Source organism: Tupaia chinensis, unplaced genomic scaffold, assembly GCF_000334495.1.
Source record: "Tupaia chinensis unplaced genomic scaffold, TupChi_1.0 Scaffold000292_1, whole genome shotgun sequence".
Taxonomy (NCBI): domain Eukaryota; kingdom Metazoa; phylum Chordata; class Mammalia; order Scandentia; family Tupaiidae; genus Tupaia; species Tupaia belangeri.
Genome location: NW_006159777.1, coordinates 1834932 through 1859239, shown reverse-complemented (window position 1 = coordinate 1859239; position 24308 = coordinate 1834932).

The following is a 24308-nucleotide window of genomic DNA, read 5'->3' as shown; positions in this document are numbered from 1 at the left end:
CTTGCAAAGCCCTTCCCAGTTGCCTTCCCTCGTCCCTGCTGATAACCATGAGAAGCCGCTGTTTGCGTCACTGGTAGACAAGAACCTCAGTGGCCAGCACCTGGTCAGCTTACAGGCAGCCAGGAGCTGGGCCCTAGGCCCCGCAGCAGTGAGGAGACACCATGCTCTGAAGGCGGGGGCCACACGGCGTGGGAGGCTCTTGTTAGATTTCCAGTCTTCTCTAGAGGCCGGCCAAGGTGCCATGAACCTGTAACTCCAGTGGCCTGGGGAGGGTGAGGAGGAGGCTGTGAGTGTGAGGCTGGCCTGGCCACACAGCGAGACACCATCTGGAAAAGAGCTGAGCGTGGTGGCAGGTGCCTGTGGCCAGCCTGGTGGGAGAGGTAGGAGAGCTGCAGCACGTGGGACCCTGTCTCAGAAAGAAAAATGAAAACGAAAATAGAAAAAGCCCTACTCTTAACTGTTTCGCTCCAATGCAGCCCCAATCCAGGTCTGGGTTACACTGTGAGCCCTGGGCCATGGTTCTTGGGTGACCTTGGCTAGGACCATCAGAGGGAGCTGAAGGATGTATATTCTTTCCCCCAAACCTAGATTTCTCTCCCTTTGGACAGAGCAAGAACAGTTTTCCCTCCTCGGCTGATGGGTCCGTTCCTCCCCCAGGGAGTCTGATGGGCACAGAGACGACTCTGAACTCACCTGTGGGCACCAGGCTCAGGTGAAGGGCTTCAAACCTTGGAGCCACGCCCACCTGAACACCTGTGGAGCCGCGCCCATTTGCCCCCTCTCCTCCCACCAGCTAGTGCCTGTGTTCTGCCCAGCCCTGGCTCTGGTTCCTCATCTTCAACCTTAGCTGACTGGTGAGTAAATCGAGGATAAAATCCTTGCCTCTTAGGGCTCTGCAAGCTTGAGTGAGAGAATGTATTTAAGTGGCTTAATGCAGTGCCGGGCTTAAAGGAGGACTCGGGGAAGGGTAACGTGTTTTCAGTGATCACCTCCTCCTGTGGCAAGTGGCCAGCCTACTGGGGTCCCTGCCGCCCGGGCACCTGTGAGCATCAGGGCTTCGAGGGGAGGGCAGAGCCTGCCTGGGGGCTGGGGCCCACATGGACCCTCTCGGACTCACATGTTGCTCATTTGCAAAACCGAAATTGGCAGAGTGTACCTCCTAGGGAGTGTCTGGGAGAGTGGGAGAGGAGGCCTGGCCTGCCGCACCCCGCTCCATCACCGTAGGCGGGGTGTCCAGGCAGACGCCGGCCGCGGTGTGGGGCACCATCATTGTTGCCGCTGTCCGGTGGGTGCACGGAGAACTGCAGGAGCCCTCCACGTGCCTGCAGACAGCCGGCCGCACGGGCGCTTTCTAGCCTGGAGATGAGAACACCAGTGCAGCTCCTCGTTTATTAGAGGAGGCTGTGCTGCTAATGAGTCCCCAAGGGGTGAGGACATTTCTAAAAACCGTTTTAAGTAAACCTGTGCGTGTTAAGCGAGGACGGTGCACGGCCTTTCCTCAGGCCCCCTGTGTGCAGCGTTTTGACTTTAGTCTGAGCGCCTCCTTCTGAGAGGATGCCTCTCTTCTTGTTTTTCTAAATCACAGAGTTGGAAACCGAGTCTGGGCCCTGGCATGCCATGCGGCCGGCTAATGAGGCCATGAGGTATGTCCACCTGGCCCAGGGGCACACGCTTTATCCTGTTCCTCAGCCCATGTTTGTCAGGCCAGGCCAGATTCACGGGTTTTCGTGTTTCTAGAATTGCCTCTTCTCCTTCCTAGCTGTATTTGAAAGTCACATCGATCTCCATGCCTGATACGTTTGTGCTCAGTCCATCTGTCTATCAACATTTGTCTCCTTCCGTGGCTCTCAGCCCGCTCATAGAGACTTCAAATATTTCATGAAGAACCAGAATCGAAGTATGAGTTTATTTTGTTGCGAAAAATTGAAATCCATGCGCATTTTCCTCATATGTATTTGCCACAAACTCTTTGATGCCCCATATATGTTAGAATCTCTTGGGGGAACTTTTTATTTTTCTTTAAGAGAGGTTTTTGCTTTAGGGCATGTGCACTAGCCAGAGAGATGGAGAGAGAGACAGGACAAAGAGATCACCCCCCCAGGGGGTGTGGCCACGCCGCAACCCCTTCTTCTCCGTCCTCCTCTTGGGATTTTGGGCACATGCACACGGCATGAGTACAAGTCACTGGACCCAGGACATGACCCTCAGTCGGCCATGTGGGGATCCAGCAGCATAACCATTGTGCCATCTGCTGGTCCCAACTTGGGAGAACTTAAAAATTACTGCCCACTATGCTTCAGTTGAGCCACATGAGAACCTGGGTAGGGGTGAGGAGAAGGCCCTGGGTTCAACTTTCCAAGCTTCCCAGGTAATCTGCAGCCTGACTTGAGGGTGACCAACACAGTTCTCACACTACGTGGAAGAGTACCAGCCTCGCAAGGTTGATGGAAGATTCAAAGTGGGAGAATGTCTATAGAAACTCTTCATCACCTCTCCAGCAGCACACGTTTCTCATGCCTTCGGCTTCTGCACGGAAGACCAGCACTGGTGATCAGCCATGGCATGAGCATGAGCGGCCAGCATGTTGGCCATGCAGTCCTCACCCCCGCGGGAGGCTTCTCAGCTTCCCTCTCTCCCCAGCACTCTCAGGTAAGTCCTGCCAACCTACACCCCCTCAGGGTGCCCGCCCAGCCTGGCTGACTTCAGAGGTGGCTTCACACCATGACCCATGTGGCAGGACAGAGTCCTCAGGTCATGTCACTGGTAAACAGCTCTGACTGTCCATTGAATGAGAACTGAAACAGTCCCTGACAGGGATGAGGGTGGCTGTGTGTCCTGTCTGTCCACACAGGGTACCACTTTGTCCAGGCAGGCCATTGGCCAGGTCTCCCAGATGACCAGGCTTGCTCAGAGAACCAGCACCTCATGGCTCAGTTCACCACACCAGACACATCTGGGCCGAGTTCATTGCCACCCAGGGCCACCCTGTCCTGGATTCCACATGCAGAATCAACGACCACACATCAGGGCATGCCTAACACTCAGTGGAGCATTTTCCCCACTGTTGTCAGCACAGAGGGCAGGAGGTTTCATGCCCAAGTGCCTACAGAGAGGGAGGAGAAGATGGGGCCAGCCAGTGGAACTCGGACTGCCAAGGGATCCCAGGCCTCCCTGCACCTGGGCTGTCAGTCTGGAGGGCTTCAAGAGGAGCTGGCTCAGTGACAAAATGGTAACAAGCTGCTCGAGTGATGCTGGATCCACGTGGAGAATCGCGGGTTCGGTTCCCCGGGCAGCCTGTCAGAGACGGGTGTGTGCAGCCTGGCCCAGGTCACCTGAAAGGCTGGAGGTAGGGCTTGGCTGTGTGAGACCCTGTTGAGGCTGCTTCTCTCTCTCTTTCTGTCTCCCATTCTCACAAATCAAACTTTAAAAAAAGTAATGAACTATCAAAAGGAAGAATAGTATTTCTTAAAAACAAATTAAAAATTGGAGAAGGAGAGTAATTTTCTCCAATCGGCCAGGTGTCCACCTGCTGTAGCACTGTGTGGAGTGTTGGCTGCGACCCACAGGGACCTCACACGGCACGTTCCCCGCCTGGCAAGCACAAGCCCCCTTGACACGAGTCCCAGCCCAGCACTGCCTTGCTGGGCACCCTGGTTAGGTCTTCCAGCCTCCATGTCTTCATCTGTAAAAGGGGTGAAGCAGCACCTACCCATAAAAACCTTGGGAAAAATACCAGCAGCCTTTGTAGAGTGCACGATGGAAAATGCATGTTATGTAAAGATGACGTGTGAATTCCTCTTTTATTCACCAAAATTAACTTATACTTTAATTTTTCCACCAACTTTGTGAAGTCTCCTCAGAATTGGGAGAGGCAACACCTTTAGTCCTGTTCCTGGCTTGACCTTTGTCAACCTCAATAGATGTTTAAAAATAAAGGTTCTCAGGGTTAGGGTTAGAAGCACACACACCAACTAAATAAACAAAGGTCTTCTCCCTTGTCCTTCAGCCGCACAGCCCGGGCCCTCCCCTCTGCCGGTGCCTTCTCGACAACACCGTGCTCTGAAGTCGCTTCTCCCGCCCCTGCCTCCCGCGCCGTGTCAGTGAAGGGCTGGCCTTGCTTATCTCTGACCCCAGCTCTGGTGCTACACGTGCCGGTGCACGCCAATAAACACATACACGGACACACCCGCCCAGCTCGCGTGTACAAAGACAAAGGAAACGGATGAAGGTTAATTTTTTTGGCCCCTTCCCATCATGACTCATCCATAACGATTTCTACTGGTTGTATTTTCTGCTGTGACAGAAACAATTTACTGCATTCTTGCAAAGCCCATTTTCTCAGCATGATCTAGTTGTGTGGTGGTTTGGGAAGTAATTTACCGATATTTTGCTTCAAAATAGCTTACAAAGACAAAGGGGTTCTGTTGACACCAAGGTGCATTCCTTATGGGCTGGAAAAATAGGATAAAACAATTTAAAAAGTAAAAACATGGTATTATCGTCACTTTGAACTTGGGCTGTAAATCACACACCCCTTGTTGAGACCGGCCTCTCCTCCCCTCGTTCTGCAGCTGGCTTCCAGGGCTGCTGGTAGGTTGTTTGTGTGCATGGGCAAATTCGCGTTAGATCTTGTCAGAAGCAAGGTTTTGTATTTGATCATGAGCCCCCTCCTCAGGGCGCCAGAGCCTGCTTTTCTTCCATTTCTTGCTTCCATGCTATGGAAGGCGAACAGTAGCTAGCAGACCAGCATGGAGGTGGACCGCTGAGCTGGCCACCCCGGTGCTGTCCTCGTTCCAGCACCCCTTCTTTTAATCTTGGCCGTTCGTAGACCTGGGAGTGTTGATTCCGGTTCTCCTCCTTCCCTCTCTGTCTAAGCTGCAGCTTGGAGAACTACCAGGCTGAGGCTGTCAGCCCCTGACTCAGGCTGGGAGGACAAGCCCAGCCTCGTCTGCACCGTCTCCGGGGAGGGAGCACCTTCAGTCTCACTCAGTAAGCCGCTCCACCCTGAGCTCTCCAAATTAGACCGGATTTAGGCTTCATCTTGGTCTTAGAGTTGGCATACATTTGTTATTAGTTTTGCCTGAGGTTTTATACTCATTTTAAAATTAATAATGATTTTAGGATTTTATAATGGGCAAGGTTTATGATCGTCAGTCTAATCCCATAAGCCTAAATCCTAAACCAACATGAATTATGCTCAGGATGGCCTAAGCAGCTGCACAGATCTTTGATTTCCTGAGCAGTTGTCATGAGGGGAGAGGAGAGAGAAGCAGCCATTGTCAGTCCCACATCACGCTCTTGTCAACCAGAGTGAGCTGGTGAAGATATGCTTCCAAAGGAGAGGGCTTCCAGGACCTGGCACAGTACATTCTGTAACAGTGGGTTTGTTAAAGTTGTGTCTATGACATGAAGACAAGAGTCCTCCTATTTTTTAGCAAATCTTAAATTACTATGCTAAATTTCTGGGCATTTTATAATTTATTCTTCAATGATTTTCTCATTCACAAACATCATGTGAAGACCTACTATGTGTCAGGTACTATGGTAGAGGTTTTAAAAAAGGCTTTAGAAATGGCCTTTACTTTGAAAGTGCTCTAAATTTAATGGGGTACACTGCTTTGGACATGTCCCCCAAAGTTCATGGAAATGTAACCCCTAATACAACAGTGCTGGGAGGTGGCGCCTAACAGGAGGTAGTTGGGCCAAGAGGGCTCCACCCTCATGAAGAGATTAATGCTGATTATGAAAGGGGTTGAGGAGGTTAGCAGATGGCATAGCAGTTACATTGCTGGTCTCCCACATAGCCAGCTGTGGTTTGGGTCGTGGATCTGGTAGCTTGAAACTCAGGCCAGGCAAGTGGGTGCCCAAGATCCAAGGAGGAGAATGGGGGAGAAGAGACTGTCGCATGGCCATTCCCCCTCAGGTTTGATTTCTTACTTTCCCTCTCATTGTCTCTGTCTCACTCTCTAGTCCGCTGAGCTGGCCACCCCGGTGCTGTCCTCGTTCCAGCACCCCTTCTTTTAATCTTGGCCGTTCGTAGACCTGGGAGTGTTGATTCCGGTTCTCCTCCTTCCCTCTCTGTCTAAGCTGCAGCTTGGAGAACTACCAGGCTGAGGCTGTCAGCCCCTGACTCAGGCTGGGAGGACAAGCCCAGCCTCGTCTGCACCGTCTCCGGGGAGGGAGCACCTTCAGTCTCACTCAGTAAGCCGCTCCACCCTGAGCTCTCCAAATTAGACCGGATTTAGGCTTCATCTTGGTCTTAGAGTTGGCATACATTTGTTATTAGTTTTGCCTGAGGTTTTATACTCATTTTAAAATTAATAATGATTTTAGGATTTTATAATGGGCAAGGTTTATGATCGTCAGTCTAATCCCATAAGCCTAAATCCTAAACCAACATGAATTATGCTCAGGATGGCCTAAGCAGCTGCACAGATCTTTGATTTCCTGAGCAGTTGTCATGAGGGGAGAGGAGAGAGAAGCAGCCATTGTCAGTCCCACATCACGCTCTTGTCAACCAGAGTGAGCTGGTGAAGATATGCTTCCAAAGGAGAGGGCTTCCAGGACCTGGCACAGTACATTCTGTAACAGTGGGTTTGTTAAAGTTGTGTCTATGACATGAAGACAAGAGTCCTCCTATTTTTTAGCAAATCTTAAATTACTATGCTAAATTTCTGGGCATTTTATAATTTATTCTTCAATGATTTTCTCATTCACAAACATCATGTGAAGACCTACTATGTGTCAGGTACTATGGTAGAGGTTTTAAAAAAGGCTTTAGAAATGGCCTTTACTTTGAAAGTGCTCTAAATTTAATGGGGTACACTGCTTTGGACATGTCCCCCAAAGTTCATGGAAATGTAACCCCTAATACAACAGTGCTGGGAGGTGGCGCCTAACAGGAGGTAGTTGGGCCAAGAGGGCTCCACCCTCATGAAGAGATTAATGCTGATTATGAAAGGGGTTGAGGAGGTTAGCAGATGGCATAGCAGTTACATTGCTGGTCTCCCACATAGCCAGCTGTGGTTTGGGTCGTGGATCTGGTAGCTTGAAACTCAGGCCAGGCAAGTGGGTGCCCAAGATCCAAGGAGGAGAATGGGGGAGAAGAGACTGTCGCATGGCCATTCCCCCTCAGGTTTGATTTCTTACTTTCCCTCTCATTGTCTCTGTCTCACTCTCTAGTGAGTACACGTGCCCTAAAGCAAAAACCTCTACCAAATAAGTAAAACAGCAAAAAGACTTGAGGCGGAGGGATAGGTCTCTTGTGCTCTCTTACTGCTTCTTTGCCCTTCTGCCATGTGAGGACTCAGCAAGGAGGCTCTCACCAGATATGGTCCCTCCACTTTGGGTTTCTGAGCCTCTATCACTGAGCTGAATGATTTGATGTTGACGTTCTCAAAAATTCAAGTATCAAGATTCTTTTCTTTCTATATTTGTTATTTTCTGCTTTAGCTGGCTAGTTGGTACTGCCAAGTGACTGGGCTTTCCAAGTGCAGCTGCCTCAATGTGAATAATGTTCCCATTCACTTCTGCCTCCTGGCATCGTGGCTGCTCCTTTCTTTCTGTTCCTGACAACATAACGTTAGAAGATGGACATTTATGTCTAAGCCCAAGTATTCAGACATAACCCACGAAACTGTCCTCCCAAAGGTCAAGCTTCAGAAATGGTCAAGATTCAGAGTAGTCTCCAGTCCTGCTCCTTCTTGTCCACCCCGGTTTCTGCTGCAGCCTGGATGTGCTTGTTTTTACTGTGTTGTCCTGTGACAACTGGGTAACAAGGATGGAAAGTTCGTTCTCTACTTCTCCAGTGTCCGGATCTATGCAGTCAGAGAAAAAGTCCAACAGGCCCTCAGACAGGATATTTGGGGCCTGAACTGTGTCAGCTCCACACACGCCCACGCTCAGGGCCAGCACGGTCCCCAAGAATGGCCTGTTAGGCAGAGCACCAAGAAGACTCAGTGGTGATGGCACAGCTGTCACTGGCCTCTTGTGGGACACTTGGCCACATTAAGGGCATTTTCCTCCCTGGCCTTCCCTCACGGAGGCTGCAGAGCTCAGCTAGTGGCCCTAGGACCCTGTGGAGGAAACCGACAGTCTTCCCGATCTGCCAGGAAGCCCAGGAAAGACATGCGTCTAGTTAGCAACAGAATCAGCTAACTGACAAGGCTCTTTTAGTTTATTAGAGGGATGCTTCAGATAGCAGGTGGTTGCAACTAGAGGGGAAAGAAATTGGAGTCTGGTGTTTCTTTCTGTGTATGGCATTGGCTTCTGAAATACCTCCCACCCCGATCTAGCTGACCCTTTGGGGGCTTAGCTGATCACCCCCCAGTAAGATAAGGCTAATTCATGGTACTCTCTCCCCTCTTTTAACTGAGATCAACATGTTTCATTTAATTGATGTCGCCCTGCGGTACTAGGACATCTAGAATTTATCTTTACGGCCTTCCATACGCCCTAGGAAAGACCCTAAGGGCGACCCGAAAAGGCGGCTTTGGGTGTGGAATGGGTGTCTCCATTAATACGTGATGAGCTGAGTGCCAGCAAATTGAGTTTCAAGGGCAGCCTAGGAAACTCATCAATTTGAAGCTGTCTGCTGTGTGGCCAACGTATCCTTAGTATCTGGATTTGGGAGGCTTGTTTACGCTGGTTTATGTAATAGCTACAATCCCCCAGGTAGATTAAGTAATTTCTTCATTTAGAAGATCCCAAACCGTATGACATTTGAGAGATTTCCTCGACCTTGTGAAGGGCGAGCACTCCCGTTACTGCTTCCGCTTATTCTTTACTTAAAGACAACAGCCTGCTTTCTCCCTGGTGGCACTGCGGGAGCAGAGGTGAGTGGAAATTGCCACAGATGTTTTATGATGCTCGAGCCCTCGCAGTCATACCCCTCACACTGGCTAATGGCTTCTCTCCTGTGTGTTCTCGTCCTGTCTCTTATCATTTTTCCTCCCATTTTCTTTCCTAGTCCAGATCTTCGCCCTTTCCGTGAAGCATAATAATACTTAGCGTTTATGCAACCCTTTGCATTTTTCAGGCCCTAAATGATTATTAATGAGCTCATCCACTCATGGTGCTGTGTGCACACCACAGGCCAGCTGTTACCCCATTGCACAGGTGAGCAAGTCGCGGTCCCAGTGGACCAACTCTCAACCCAAAGCCTGGTGCTCATGCTCCCACATCAGAGCCTTTGTCTTCAAGGCAAGGCTTCCTCACACTTGGCCCCCAGTAATAAATTCAACAGAGACAGTTAGAATAATCAGACATTGTCTTTCCTATGTGCCTCCTCCCTTAAAAGCCAACCTGTCCCCGTGATTCCTTCACAATCCCTCTCAGTGACCTCCAGGTGGGTTGGTTAGGGGCTGCTCGCCCTCTGTTCTTGGTGCTGTCGTGACTTAGACGCTCCCTTGCTGCGGTCACCCCCATCTCTCATGGAAACGGACATTCCTTGGGACTCACGAGCAAGTCTCACCCAACATCTCTTGTTTGGCTTCCTGAGAAACAGGAGTTTGGCTTTTCTCATGATCACATGACTGCAGCCACCTTCCCATGTGGGCTTTTAGGCTGTTAGTGTATTTTACGAGCACGTCACGTGGGTGTGAGTGGCACCCTACCTGTAGCCTGTAGCTGTGCCATCCTCAGCTTACGGCTGCAGTGCATCTGCAAGTTCGTCGTCGTCTTTGGGTCAGCCTTTATGTGATGTGTTCTTTTTTTTTTTGGAGGGATATTTGCTATAGGGCATCATGTGCACTTGCCAGGGAGACAGTAAGAGGGAAAGTAACAAATCACCCCCTCCCCATGGGGGATGTCTACGCATTAATCCCTTTTCCTCCAGTCTCCTCTTGGGATTTTTGGGTAAACATACACATGCACCTGGCTAGAGTTTCAAGCCACCTGGTTTGGGACTCAAACCGCAGTCGGCCATGTGGGAGTCCAGTGATGTCACCACTATGCCATCTGCTGGTCCCATGATGTGTCTCTCTTCTGGTTCGTCCTGAGAGTCTTTTTCATGGGCAAATCAGGTTTTGTTAATAACCACTGACCCCTCCCCCCCACCCCAGGTTACGGCCTATCTGCATTTTTAGAAACATACATTGCTTTCATCTGGTTTTAATCCTTGGAAGTCTTATCTAGTCCATCATGAATTCCCCCAAATGGGATTTGTTGACACTATAATTCTGTCAGCCAATATTTAATGATGTGTCCACTACATTATAAGACCCTGGATGGCAGGGTAAATATTTGATTTTTTTTTATTTCCCATGGCTCTGAGTGCTATGACCTGTCATATTAACAGGTGCTTAAAACCTGTATGGAACACACCCAGCCCTGTACAATCTGGGAAATCCTACATAATATATTGTTTTGTCCAACCTTCCAGGGATTTTCAATTTATATGGGTAAATGAATCTTGCATCCCCAAAACTTTCAGAAAATGGTAAATGATCGTATGATCAAGGTCCAGAACACATAATAAAGTAATGTGTGATGTTCTGGCTGGTAAGAAAACGAGGCGTGGGGTCTCACAGGTGGATCTGCTGCCTGTGTGCTCTGAGTGTAGCTAGGTGCCGTGGTGGGTGTTGTTCTATTTGGGCTTCAGACTCAGATGTGTATAGGTTCAAACCAAGCCTCTGCCATTGAGAAGCTGTGTGATTTAAACAATGTACTTAACCCCTTTAAGCCTTGGCGTTTTTAAGTGTCATATAAGAATAATCATTATTTCTAGTAATGTGCTCCCCAAGAATGTAAGCTCTCAGAGGAAAGAGGATTTAGTCTTTTTTGTTTACTACTCTGCTCCATTGGCTAAAGGATTAATGAATATTTGCTGAAACAGTCCACTTCACCAGGTGTGCAATGGCTTAGGTAATCTATGCGTGTTCAAAGTCTAATATGGGGCCAGTTGGTGGTGCAGTGGTTAAAGCAGCTGGATCCCACATGGCTAACTGTGTGGTTCGAGTCCCAAACCCACTGGCTTGAAAAACATACCAGGCTTCTGTGTATGTGTGTGTGTGTGTGTGTGTGTGTGTGTGTGTGTGTCCAAAATCCTGAGAGGAAAAGTGAAGAAGAAGGGGTTATAACATGGCCATCTTTCCAGAGGGTATTTTCTCATTTCAAATTTTTTTTTTTTTTTGGAGAGATTTTCACTGTAGGGCGCATGCGCTCGCCAGACAGACAGAGAGAGACATAGAGACAGAAAGCGAGAAATCACCCCCCAGGGGGGATGGTCACACCGCAATCCCTTCTCCTCCATTCTCCTCTCGGGATCTTGGGCATGCACGCACACGCGCCCGGCGTGAGTTTTAAGCCACCGGGTCCGGGACACGAACCGCAGTTGACTACGTGGGAGTCCAGCGACATAGCCATTACGCTAACTGCTGGTTCCCTCATTTCAAATTTTTTAAAAAGTTTCACACAGCTCTTGAAACAGTAAGTGCTCAAGAAAAGTTTTACATCATTATTATTATAATTTCATCTGGGTTTAGGAGTTCAAAGTCTTCTGGCCTTGTAAGTCCTGAGTTCTATCTCTTCTGTAGCAATGAGGCCACAGTCCTTCTAAAAAAAGGTCAGGTGTGTAGAAATCTGCACACACATTCAGACCTGCTCCATGCATTTCCTTACCGACTCCATCTTACTATTTTGTCTTTTGTTGTTCATTTTTATCTTTTTGAATCTTTTTTTTGGTTCCCCAGATTTTATGACTCATTTGCTGCATCTTTTTTTCTGTTGCTTCATCTCATCTTGATGGGTGCAGAGGTGTCATTTCTTATGAATGACCAGTGCCCAGTGGAGTCTGCGGAAGGCTGTCTGAAGCACTTCTTATTCCTGGATAACTAGTTTATCATCCCTTGGGAAGAAATGTCCTCAGGTCTCTGGGCAATTGGGTGACTCTTTGGCAGAGGTAAAGCATTTTTCTAACTATCTAAATTATTTGAAATTCAGGACAGGGCTAATGTACACCACAGATAGTACTTTGTGAAGAGAGTATAGACTCGGAATCTAGGCTCTGCCATTGGCTAGATGTAACGTGCAAACATTAGCCTCTTGGGGTTTCCATTTCTTGTTCAATAAACTGATTAAAACACACGCCAGATAGGATTGCCATCAGTGTTAGAAAGACGGTGTGTGTGGAGCACTTTGTATTGTGCCTGGCTTGTATGTCATCTGTTCCATCACTCCAGAAACCATGTCTGAGCATTCACAAGTTCTCTGAAAAGGATCCATTGGTCTTGAAGTCACTTTTCATACATAACGATAATGCTCAGGGAATCAATTTCTTGTAACTCAACTCTGAGTGTGGTCAGTACTTTCAGGCACCAAAGAGTACTGGACTCTGCAAAGGACACTAAAGCCTGTGCAACTCAGTCCAACTAAGGAGCCAGGACTCACACTGACTTGAGACCCCAGTGAGCAGCACGGACAGCATTTAATGGGAATTCAATTAGTTCAAAATCTAAGTGCTGGGTAATTCAGAAAGGGGGGGCAATGAGGGTTGGGAGTGTTGGGAGGGACTTTACTGAAGACCCTCTGGAGACTTCCCGAGCCCCAGGAGAATGTAGTTGATGGGGAAGACAGGGTGAGGCTTTGGTTGACAGTTTATTGTACAAAATAGAGATTTACCTAAAACCAACCCCACTCAATGCCTTGGGGTGGTACAAATATGAGCTACACACTACCTGGAAGTCAGAGACCTCAGCAGCCCTAGAGAAGCTTATGATGAGGGCAGATGAAGACAAGCAGGGACCCCTGTGGGGGTGAAGACCAGGTTCTCAGGATCGGATGCCCAGGCTTTTAACTGGCTCTGCAGGAACAGGGGAGTCCTGGTCTGCAGCAAACTCACTGCAATCCCTGGAGGCCTGTGTGCAGGGCCACAGCCTGTAGTCCTCCAGGGAGCTCCATTCATGGCACACCCTGGGAATGGCACCAGCTAAAGTCAGCATAATGCAGTACCCAAATGCAGTCAACCTGGGCTCTTCCCCAGTCAGCGAGAACCCAGGGAAGGTGCTGTCTGTGGAGAAAAGCTCCCACACCCTCCAGTGAAACACGTCAAACTGCCTGGAACAGCACGAGATGGATGAGAGAGAGAGAGAGAGAGAGAGAGAGAGAGCGTGAGCATTTTATAGCATTACTAGGGCATTACAGAGCACCAGCGTTTCCTAAGTACCATGGCCTTTCATGTTTCGTGCCTGGTGACCACCCTGCACCAGGTCACAGGACTCCCGGATACGGAGTAGGCTGAGGCCCACTTTCCCATTTATTCTTCCTCTTCCTCCCTTCCCTCCCTTTCTTTCTCCCTTCCTTTTTCCTTCTGTTGATAAAGGCAAAATGAAGAAGAAACTTTCAAGGAGCTCTGGGTGCAAGCACCACCACCTACTGCAGAAGTGAAAAGAGAAAGGGGCAGTGGAGGCAGCCCGCTGCCCAGCCCAGCCCTCTGTGGGCAACTCCCTGCTTCTTCGCGGTGTTTCTCAGCCACCCTTGCTTCTGGACTGGGGTTTTCTTCGTGTGCCTTTGTGTCTTTAAAACCGTCTTGACCATGAGACAGTCCATAATCTGTATTATTATTTGTATGATCATTATATTTGTGTTGTGACTATTAAAGTACATTTGCTCGCTCAGCTCTGTACCTCCAAATGCTCGCATCTGCTCACGTCCACGTGCCACAAACGCATCATTAAACGGCAGTCAGTCTTACTGCGGGAGACGCATCTGCACATTTTCTATGCTATCTTTTTTACATTTCATTTCATCTATTCAATTTATTTAAAAAAAAAGAAAAAAACCACTGGCTCATAACCCATTAGGTTTCATAACTAATTAATGGATCATAATTGGTAGTTTGGAAAACAGTTTTAAATGGTTATTAATTTCTGAATTAGTCCTGTTTCTTAGCGGTCTTTTGTTCGTACCTGAATCTAGCATGTTCTTGGTTGGAGAGCCTCCTTGAAATCCACATGATGAGGCTGATGTATGTATCGAAGAGCATGTGAGCAAGTTCAGAGGAGTCCATGGAAGCGGCCATGTGAAATTGGTGGAAAACTCAGGATCACAGACTTTATTCAGTGTTTAAAAAAAGTATTTTCCTATTCTATCATAATCTCCGCCTGCATTTGGGTGACAAGCCTGGCAGGCCCGTGGCTTCTCTGCTCCCTATTAAGCAGGTGTACCCCCAGCCAGTCAGGGTGGAGGCTGGCAGGAAGCAATCCATGTGATGGTACTCTGGGAGATTATGAAGAAAATGCACTATATTTTTAATAAGGTTTAATTCTTTGTATTATTATACATTTTTGTTGCTTTTGGGCATGTGCGCTGCTCACCAGAGAGACAGAGAGAAAGAGAGAGAGAGAGAGCGGGAAAGTGAGAAATTGCCCTCTGGGAGGATGGCCACACTGCAGTCTCTTCCCCTCCATTCTTCTGTCAGGATTTTGGGCACACATGCCCACACACCCAGTGTGATATTCAAGGACTGTGGGGTTCTGGACTGGAACCGCAGAATCTGCCATGTGGGATCCAGCCACCTTAACCTCCCTGTCACCTGTTGGCCCAGGTCAAATCAATCAATTTCAAATTAAATAGTCAACTGCATTGCATTTGCATTACTTAAGTATACTTTGCTTTACAAGACATCTGTGGGTTTTTTTTTTTTTTATCTTATGTCATTTATGTAAACTTGCTTTCAGAATAATCCTTTTTGTATTTAGGATTCACTGCTAAAATAAGCAACACAAAATCTTCAGTCCACTCTTTTCTGTCTTCACAACTGGGATCTGAAAGTAGGTATTCTGAAAAGAGATGTGGCAGCCCTCTGCTCTGTGACAATAGAACTTGGGGAGTTGGGGAAGTTCAAGGTAGAAGTCCCCACCCCTAAAACATTTTCTGCACTCAACCCTGCCTCGCCAAACTGAGGAGAAGGGGAGGAAGAGAAGGCAGCTGTCTGAGTCACATCAAGCTGTTACAACAGAGGACCAGAGATGGGTGGCTTGTAAGCACCTAGTGGGGCTCACAGTGCTGGAGGCTGGAAGTCCAAGATCAAAGGGCCGCAGGTACAGTGTCTAGTGGGGGGGGGGCTTCTTCCTGGTTCACAGAGGCCATCACACGCTGGATCCTCACGTGACGAAGCTCTCTAGCGCTTCTTTTATAAATGTACTAATACTGCTTCGGGGGCTCCTCCCTCATGACTTAGTCACCTCCCAAAGGCCCACTTCTTATCACCATCACGTTATGGGGTGCTGCTTCAACATGTGATTTTAGGGGTGACACAGGCATTTAGTGTATGATGACTGCCAAGTTAAGTCATGGATGCAAGAGAACTGTCAGAAGAGGGACCCACCATAGCTGGGAGTTCAGGCTGGAGAGGGTGAGACTAGGGCGGCCTGCTGAGAGGCCCCAAGGCCCATGTTCACAGCTACTGTGGGGCAGTCTCCGAGCTCACTTGGCCTGGGTGGGCTGCTTGTGTGTCCCCACATGTCCAACTTAGCCACTTCCTTTCTGTCCCCCCACCCAGGTCTTACGGTCAGGAGTGGGGAGATCACTGTCCCTTGGCTTCCAGCCAGCATTCCAGATGGTAAGTTTCCTATTTTTATTGAACTATTTTACTATTGTACATTACTACCTGAATAATGAGGATTTGGTTCAGGAGGTGGGGCTTGCCAGGTTGGGACGTTCTTGGTGGGTTGCAGAGGAACACATGTCACAGGATGAGCAAGGGAATGCTTGCTATTTAATGACATAAATGACTTCTCTGGTATGTGCATGATAGGAAGTGCCCATGTGAGCTTGGAGACAGGGCTCCTTTGTTTGGGAAAGCCCAAAGCCTGTTCTGCAGTGGAGGATTGAGGCAAATGATTGTGTTATTACTGCATGACAACACAGAAGCTTCACCAAGCAGTGTCACTTTATTTATTTATTTATTTATTTATTTATTTATTTGGGTGTGTGCACTTGCCAGAGAGAGAGAGAGTAAGGGAAAGTGAGAAAGAACTCCCTAGGGGGGATGGCCATGCCAGGATCCCTTCTCTTCCACTCTCTTCTCAAGATTTGGGGATGCACATGTGCCCAGCATGATTTGCAAGCACCAGGTCCAGGACTCAAACTGCACAATTGAACTATGACTTGATTTCCCATGTGGGACCCAACTGTCTTAACCACTACGCCACCAGCTGGCCTGCGGTATCACTTCAATGCAGGACAGTCCACAATAAGACTCCAGGACTGTGCCTCCTGGATCTTTGCTGATTCTAAGAACTGGACCCCCAGTTCTTGAGTACTCGGGGACTCCTGGGAGCCTCCGGTGTCCCCTCTTCCAAAAGTCTTTCTTTCACACAGACTACCCCATCCCATCCTCTTCCTCCTGCTCCTTCTCCCCTCGTTCCCACTGAGCTGCTGGCTTTCCTCCATGACCTCCACGACCTCCATGACCGCAGCCCTGAGGATCAGCACTCAACCGCCGTTGTCCTTTCTCTCCTGTGAGGAGAGGAGGGCGGAGAAACTTGGCCAGCAGCACTTACCTGCTCTATGCAGTGCGGTGATGGGGACAATCAAACTCTTACAGAGTGACCACTTTGGTCCTGTCCTGAAGGGAACTGGACATTACCTGCAAAGGAAAGGAGTTTAGCTACCCGTGTACTGAGAGAGAAGGAAAATGGTAGGCGATTTGGACACACAGGATGAGATCTAGCCGTACGGCCTCAGAGCAGTCTCCACAGACCGGGTCTGAGCTAGGGAGGGTCCCTGAGCTAGGGCAGGGCTCATGACATTTAGGAACAGTACTGTCCAGCATTGAATGTGACGCTGCTGCTCTTCCAGCCTAACCTTTCCTCTGTGTTCTAAATCAAGCCATGGTTGTGAGGAGGTTTGGGGGCAAGTAGGAGGAGGAAATTGAGATGAAGAAGGGCAGTGTGGGGCAACTGATGGGATAAGGCAGAGCCAGAGGGAGACTGAGAACCAAGGAGACTCGAGATCCCGGGGCCTCTGCTTGATTCCCCATAAAGAGAAGGGTGGTCCTGAAAGACAGGAGGATTTGGGGATCTTTGGTGGTGTGCTAATTCACAAGGAGCTCATTCATTGCAGGGACAGTCATCACTCAGGTCCATGTGCTAGGGCACGTCAAGCCCTTATGTGACAAGGGACAGTGGTTCGTCATCCTCACCTCACCCCATTGGCCCCAAGGCTGTGTGCTGTCTCATTTGCTCTGGTCAGTGACAAAGACAGCATCCTCTAATGACCTGCAGAGAAGCTGTCTACGACGGTACTTCTCCAGGGGAAGAGACTCAAGGGGACTTCGAAAAGTTTGCGGAAAGCAGAATTAAAATCCAGGTCTATTCTGGTGCACTCGTTTGTGAAATCTAGGTATAGTTTCTGAATGCTATTCGTTCTCTGTGAACTCGTAAAGGACAGCAGAATCCCTCCTCTGCTCCTTCCTCTTCTTCCCTCCCCTTTCTCCCCTGCCGCAACTGACTCTTTGACATCCCCCATGACAATCTCGCACTCACAAATACAGATTCTCCTTAAAGTCCAAGTTCTCCTTTCCATTTGAACTCTCCCTTAGTTGCTTCAAGAAATTACTCACTCTTCTCTCTCTGGCCTCTCTCCTTTTACCCATTTTTTTTCTAGCCGTTCTCGGTCAGGATGGGAAAAGCAAGAACTGACTTTAATTATAGGGGATAAGTGTGAGGGTCGCTCACCATATAACTGTATCAAGGAAGTCATAAGTTTTGAAGTGAAATGAGACATCTTAAAGAACCTGAGCCATCAACCTCAACGGCCCTTAAGGGAACTCAGCGCCTCCTCCCCGAGCAGCACACTGGCGCCATTCACCTCCTTATCGCGCATCAGTTAATCTTACTCTCTTCAAGAATGAGGTTTCATGTGAAAAAATACAAAAAGAGAAGAGAAAGAGAGAGAAGTCCTTTTATTGTTCCAGTGTTTGGTTTAATTATGGGTATTGCACTGTCATTGTTTCCTGCAAAGTTTCCTTGCAACTCTGTAATATTGGAACCACATTTTGGGTTAGATGAGCATTTGTGGGTTAGATGAGAGCACTATTTATAACATCGTTTCTATGGGAGAGTTTATTCTAGCTCCCAAGCAGCTCACTGAGAAATGAACTTTTTGATGATAGCTTGGAACAATGTTGAAATGTGAGCACGTGCTCACGGACACAGCGAGTCTGGGATGCTGGCATCAGCGCGCGGCTCGGGGAGCTCACGCGGTTGTCCTCACGTTCCCTTACCTGTTCTTGGCAGACTGGAGACTGGTCATGCCTGTGTGATTTGCTGACTAACATGCAGAACCACTTGTAAAAAGATGGGTCGCTAGTCCACACAAGGGACTCTTGTGCATGTGCACAGTTCTGGGGTTCCACTTCTGCATGTGAAGGCGTGTTCCATGCGCGTGCTTATTCTTAGAGAAATGCAGTCCAGTCCACACAGGGCCTCAGAAGCATTTCCAGGCAGACCTCAGACTGACATGTTCTATGCAAGAAGACATGCATGCACTCTTTGGCTGGAGTTCCTGTGTCACCTTGAGCTGGCCAACTAGCTTTTCAGACTCCCTACACAGGGTCGTGATGAAAAAAATGAAAGCATTTGGGGGGACACGTAGTAAGCGTGAGACACATGCACGGATTGCACACATGCATGCATTGCACATATGCGCACACACACGCCTGTCACGTATTACCCCCAGTGCTTCACTGACTGTACAAAGGTGGCCAGTGGAGGGTATTTTCCTAACCTATTAGGAGTTTGCCACAAAGATTGGAGACTTTAATCTTCCCAGCATTTACCTCCAGTGATGCTCATCTGGGGAATGAGAAATTTCTGCGGCCAGGCAGCACGGCCCTGCGCTCAGAACAGGTCCCCTGTGGAGAGCCATTTACTCTTAGGAAGAAATGTGATCACCTCATGCTTGCTGTGGTGTTCGGGGCGATTTGAATTGCAATGTGGTGTGTCCAATCCACAGAGTAAAGAAAACTGAACCAGTGTCATTAAAGCTCGAAGTGCTGAAATAAGTGGCCTGGCTTCCACAGCGAGAAGAGATTCATTTGATGGCACCAGAGTAAAAGAAGCCCCACTGAAAATTGGCAGGGCAGGGCATCTCTGTGTGGACATGCTAGGCTGCGTGCACACACACGTGTGTGTGGATGTGTGTATACATGTATTTGTACATTTTCCCTTCTGGTCACTGCTGCTTCTCTCAGACATGTGATTGTTGGTCAGACATCCTCTGTAAGGAGTGGACATCTTGCTTTCTCTGAGGGGCAGAAGCATTAGCAAATTCTTCTAAATTCTTTCCCAACTGCCCCCTAGAAGACGAGGAGCTGACTGGCTGAGGGCTACTGTGGAAGGGTCGTGTCCATGCACATTAGCGGCCCCTGATACACGGCGCATTTGGAGCTGCCGGCAGCACCACCCTTAATAACACTCTTCTTTATAAAATGCTGTCGTTAAATATTTATGAGGCCTGCAGATGGCCGCTAGCTCTGCCGGGGCAATACAAGCACCGTCTCCCTCCTGTGGAGCTGCTGTGCAGAAGGTGGGTGCGGAGCCTTTCCGCTCGGCTTCTCTGCAACGCTGCTCAAGCTGCACATCTCTGAGCTTGTCGGTGGAGGGGTGCTGCAGAGGTGTTGGCTGCCGAGCCGGAGTGCACAGGGGTGGGGAGTGGAGTGATGCAATTTGTTCCCAAGGAAGAGCCAAGGCAGGCTCCCACTATCAAAACCTTTTAAATATTAATAGGATCCAAAAATATGTTCATAAAAAATGAACAAAACTAAAATAAAAGGAAGAGCAATAGCCAGGGACTCATTGGCGGTGCAGATGATGCATGAAAGGTTGGCCCCCCCCTCCTCGACCCCCGAGCTTGGGTAGCACATCCTCAGCTGGTGGAAACCCAGTGAGTTTTCTGAACGCCTGGAGGGGTGACATGCTGCCCACCCGAACATGCTCGCACACCCCCTTGGTGTCTTGCCACCTAAGCCTTTGGTGCTGTAGGGCCGGGTGGGGTCTGCAATTCTGTACTCCTCGAAGGGCCCAGGTGAGGTGGAAGCTGGTGCTGCTGGCCCATGCTGGACACCTGGAGCAGAAGGGCTGGCTGTGCTGTTCCAGAGAGCTCGCCGTGCCATGGCGCTTGGTCAAGTCCGTGACGTCCAGTGCATAAGCCACCACTGAGCTCTGGACACAGCAGGAGTGATGGAGGAACAGATGCTTTCTCTATTCCATTTCATACACTGAAATGGATGTGCATGCCTAGAGGCTTCTAGATCTTCTCCAACTGGAAGAGGTTCTATCGTCTGTGGGTTTGCAGCCAGGTCTTTCTAGGGAAGGGGATGCCTGGAATTTGTGCAAAGCCCAAGACACCCGTACGAGCCCAGAGTACCCAGTAGTGCCAGGAGTGAGAAAGGGCGACGCAGGTTTATGTTCAGACAGAGATTCTAAAGCGTCCTTGTTTCTTCCTTCCCGTGTGGTCTTGGGTATTATCACTTCTCTGAACGTCAACATTCTCACCCAAAAATTTAGTTATAATTTCTGTACTGTTGGGAGTCTTAGAGAAAATGTTTACAAAATGTGTTCAATAGCAGTACCTATGGAGGAGAAGAGGTGGTAACAGTATAACTCTATGCTTCACTTCTTCAGCGAGGCCTGGTGGCCTCACCCACCTGTTCTTAGTTTATTCTCTTTTCTCAATGAGTCTGTAATCGATAGCCCCAAATCTTTGAAATCCAAAATAGATGGGGATAATTCCAAAGAGGAATGACCAGATTTACTTTACTAAGTAGAGCCCAAGTGATGAAAAGCACAAATAGTAAAATAAAAATCTTAGAAATATGTTTAGTCTGGCTAATCATTAAATAAATGAAAAGAAAACCACTGCTCAAACTATTAAAGAGTGTGTTAGAGCCATATAATTCTGGACTAGTGGCATTGTAAATTGGTGTAATCATTCTGGAAAAGCAATCTGGCAAGAGTCATTCATTCACGAGACAAGTATTGAGTGCCTACCAGATCCCAGATAGTTTGTTAGACTCCAGGGATACAGATGAATAAGGCCAGACCCTCACCCACAAACCCTCATAAAACGGTGAGTGTATGCAACACATAGTCAGGAAAACCCACCCTACTACTTGGCTCAGTGACACCACCCCAAATAACTTTAAAAATAGCTTTTTATATTGATGTGCATGGCTCTGCCATCTATTGGATTGTTGGAAAAATCATGACACATTGTTTTTCGATGCAAAAATGCGTCATGACTTTTCCAACAACCCAATATAACAGTGAAAGACTAGCCACTAATCACCTAAACACCCAGCAATTATGAATGCTTGAAATTACAATAATTTATCAGCAGAGTAAATTATAACACTGACATTAAAATTATAAATATGAGAATTGGGGAGATACGTGAAATAGTGTCAAATGGAAAGAACACAAAATAATATGCACAAAGTAACTGAAAAACTACGTATGAATACCTTAAGAATCAGATGTCAGTAAATTTTATGAATGAGGCTTCGTGTTCTGAATGGAAGATCAGCCTCAGGTAGTCATTACAGCTCTTCCCAGGGCCAGCTTAGTCTAGCTGCTTTTCTCCTGGGCAATGAAACTATAGAGGCAGAGGCTGGAGAAGAAGGGAGTTTCTTTCTTTTCTTTCTTTTCTTTCTTTCTTTCTTTTTTTTTTTTTTTTTTTTTTTTTTTTTTTTTTTTTTTTTTTTTTTTTTTTTTTTGCCATAGGGTGCGTGTGCTTGCCAGGCAGACAGAGAAAGACAGAGAGACAGAATGTGAGAAATCACCCCCCAGGGGTGATGGCATGCCTCAATCCCTTCTCCTCCATTCTCCTCTTGGGATCCTGGGCACATATGCACACGTGCCCGGTGTGAGTTTTTAAACCACTGGGTCCGGAACTCAAACACGGTCGACTACATGGGAGTCCAGCAACATAGCCATTACATTAACTGCTGGTCCCAAGAAGGGAGTTTATTTCTGTAACCAGTTGTAGGGAGACAGTCAGATGGCACCGCCAATTGTCTCGAAATGCTCAGCACGTGTCCGGGTTTATAGATACAAGAAGCAAGCGGGTGCACATTGTTCCCCACTCCAGCCACTCAGAGTCCCTCACTTTCTCCTGAGCAACTGGGCAACTCCTGACTCCTTCAAATACCCACTCCTGGTTCTCATCTGGCCATCCCTCAAACAGACCTCCCCAGCGCTTGGTCAGATGGTTCTCCTTAGAGGCCTTAATTTCAAGATGGCCGCTGTCCTGCCGCACCCCAAGCTGGCCTGCTTCAGAGTGGCTGGTCTACACCGCCTTCCTATATCCTGAGTCATCTTACGTTAGGACGGCAAGTCCCTGTCCTCTTGAATGTCGGACAGGGCCGTGAGCTTGGCCTTGAACCAAAAAATACAAGTGGGAGACTTACATGGCCCCGCTCGGGGGCTCTTCCAGAACCAGTTCCTTTGTACAGGCAGTTCTCCAGGGCATGGTGTCTGCTGACGCTCCGTCAACCTGGCCTCAAGGGAGAAGAGACAGGCATGGGAGCCCCAGACAGACAGCACGGAAGGTATGTTTAATGTGAGCAAAAGTAACTATTATTTTCAGCCCTGATATATTTTTTTAACCAATCTCCTTACTAATACAGATACATGCACTGTTTTAATTTTTAAACTTTATTGTTGGCTTTTTTTTGTGTGTGATGGCATTAATACGACTTGGCAGAGCTAGCAGATCAGAAGGTGCCCTGAACTTAACACCCTGGGAACTCCCCTTCGAGGCCCCTCGTGCAGGTGCCCTCAGGAGGCTCTGAGCACCACCTGCTGTGTGCTAATTAAGCATCTTTGAACTTGTGGGTTTCGGGATCTCTTTAAACACTTCAAAATAATCAAGGGTCTTAAAATTACTATATATTGATTATTGCTATTAATATTTAGCATAAAATGAGAAAATTAATGGGAACAAGAACCAGTAAACCTTTTACAGGTTAATAAAAATGGTTAGGAAAAACACTTGTATTTCCAAAACAAACAAAATTGATAAAAATTTTACATTTGGCAAGGCCTTTTCTTTTTTTAAAAAAGTATTATTTAATTGTATTATTACTTAATTTTCTATGGGCATGTGCATTCACCAGAGAGACAGAGAGATGGAAAGAGAAAGTGAGAAAGCAAGCCACCAGGTCTGGGACTGAAACCATGGATCAGTCATGCGGGAGTCCAACGCCTTAACCACCATGCCACCGGCTGGCCCCATGATAAGTCCTTTTAATGTCTAGTAGATTTCAGCTGGATTCTCTGACTTATTTTTGTATTCAGTCTGTTGGAATAAGTTTTTATTTATGAAAATATGACTTATACAGATATGTAGTAGAAAAAGGGAGAAGTTTTCTAACAGGCTTTTCAGGTAACTACAGATATTCTTTGATATTATACCACAACTTAACAGGTGGTAGTTTATTCATTACCATAGGGCACGTGCATTCACTAGAGAGAGATACAGAGAGGGAAAGTGAGAAATCATCCCCCAGGACTGTGGCCATCCCTCTGTCACTTCTCTTCCATTCTCCAGGAATTTTGGACGCACACACACGTGCCTAGAGTGATTTTTCAAGCTGCTGGGTCTAAGGCTCAACATGTGGTCAGCCATATGGGAGCTCAGAGCCTTACCCACCATGCCATCTGCTAGTGCTGGTAGTGGTTTCTTAAAGGTTAATTGCAAAGTGAGGGAATAGCAGTTGACATAATGGCTCTGTCGCTGGACTCCCATGTTGTCGACCACGGTTTGAGTCCTGGACCCGGTGACTTAAACTCATGCTGGGCACGTATGTGTGTGTGCCCAGGATCCGGAGAGGAGAATGGAGGAAGAGGAATTGCAGCATGGCCATCCCTCTCCCCTGGGGGGAGGGGGAGAGGATGATTTCTCACTCTCAAAAAAAAAAATAAAAAAGTTAATTGCAAAGTGAAATCTGAAACAATTATCAGTAAACTCTGTTAAATAAAAAAGTATTGGTCTACCTTACACGCTCAGTGTTTTTTCTTCTGTGTCTGATTTTGTAGCATCAGGCCTTTGAAATTTAGGAAATACTGGTTTCCTGAATTATTCAGCTCTTCCAAAATCTGGTAGATTCTATTATGTGACATAGAATATTATATTTATTCACATAATGACTAATCGTCTTGGTAAAGCCTTTGAGTATTAGAAAGCTATTGATAGAGGTGTATCTCATAGCGGTAAATACACATTTTTTAAAATTAGGACTTTTGGGAATCATCAGATGGCGTAGTTGTTATGTTGCTGGATTTCCATGTAGTCAACCATGGTTC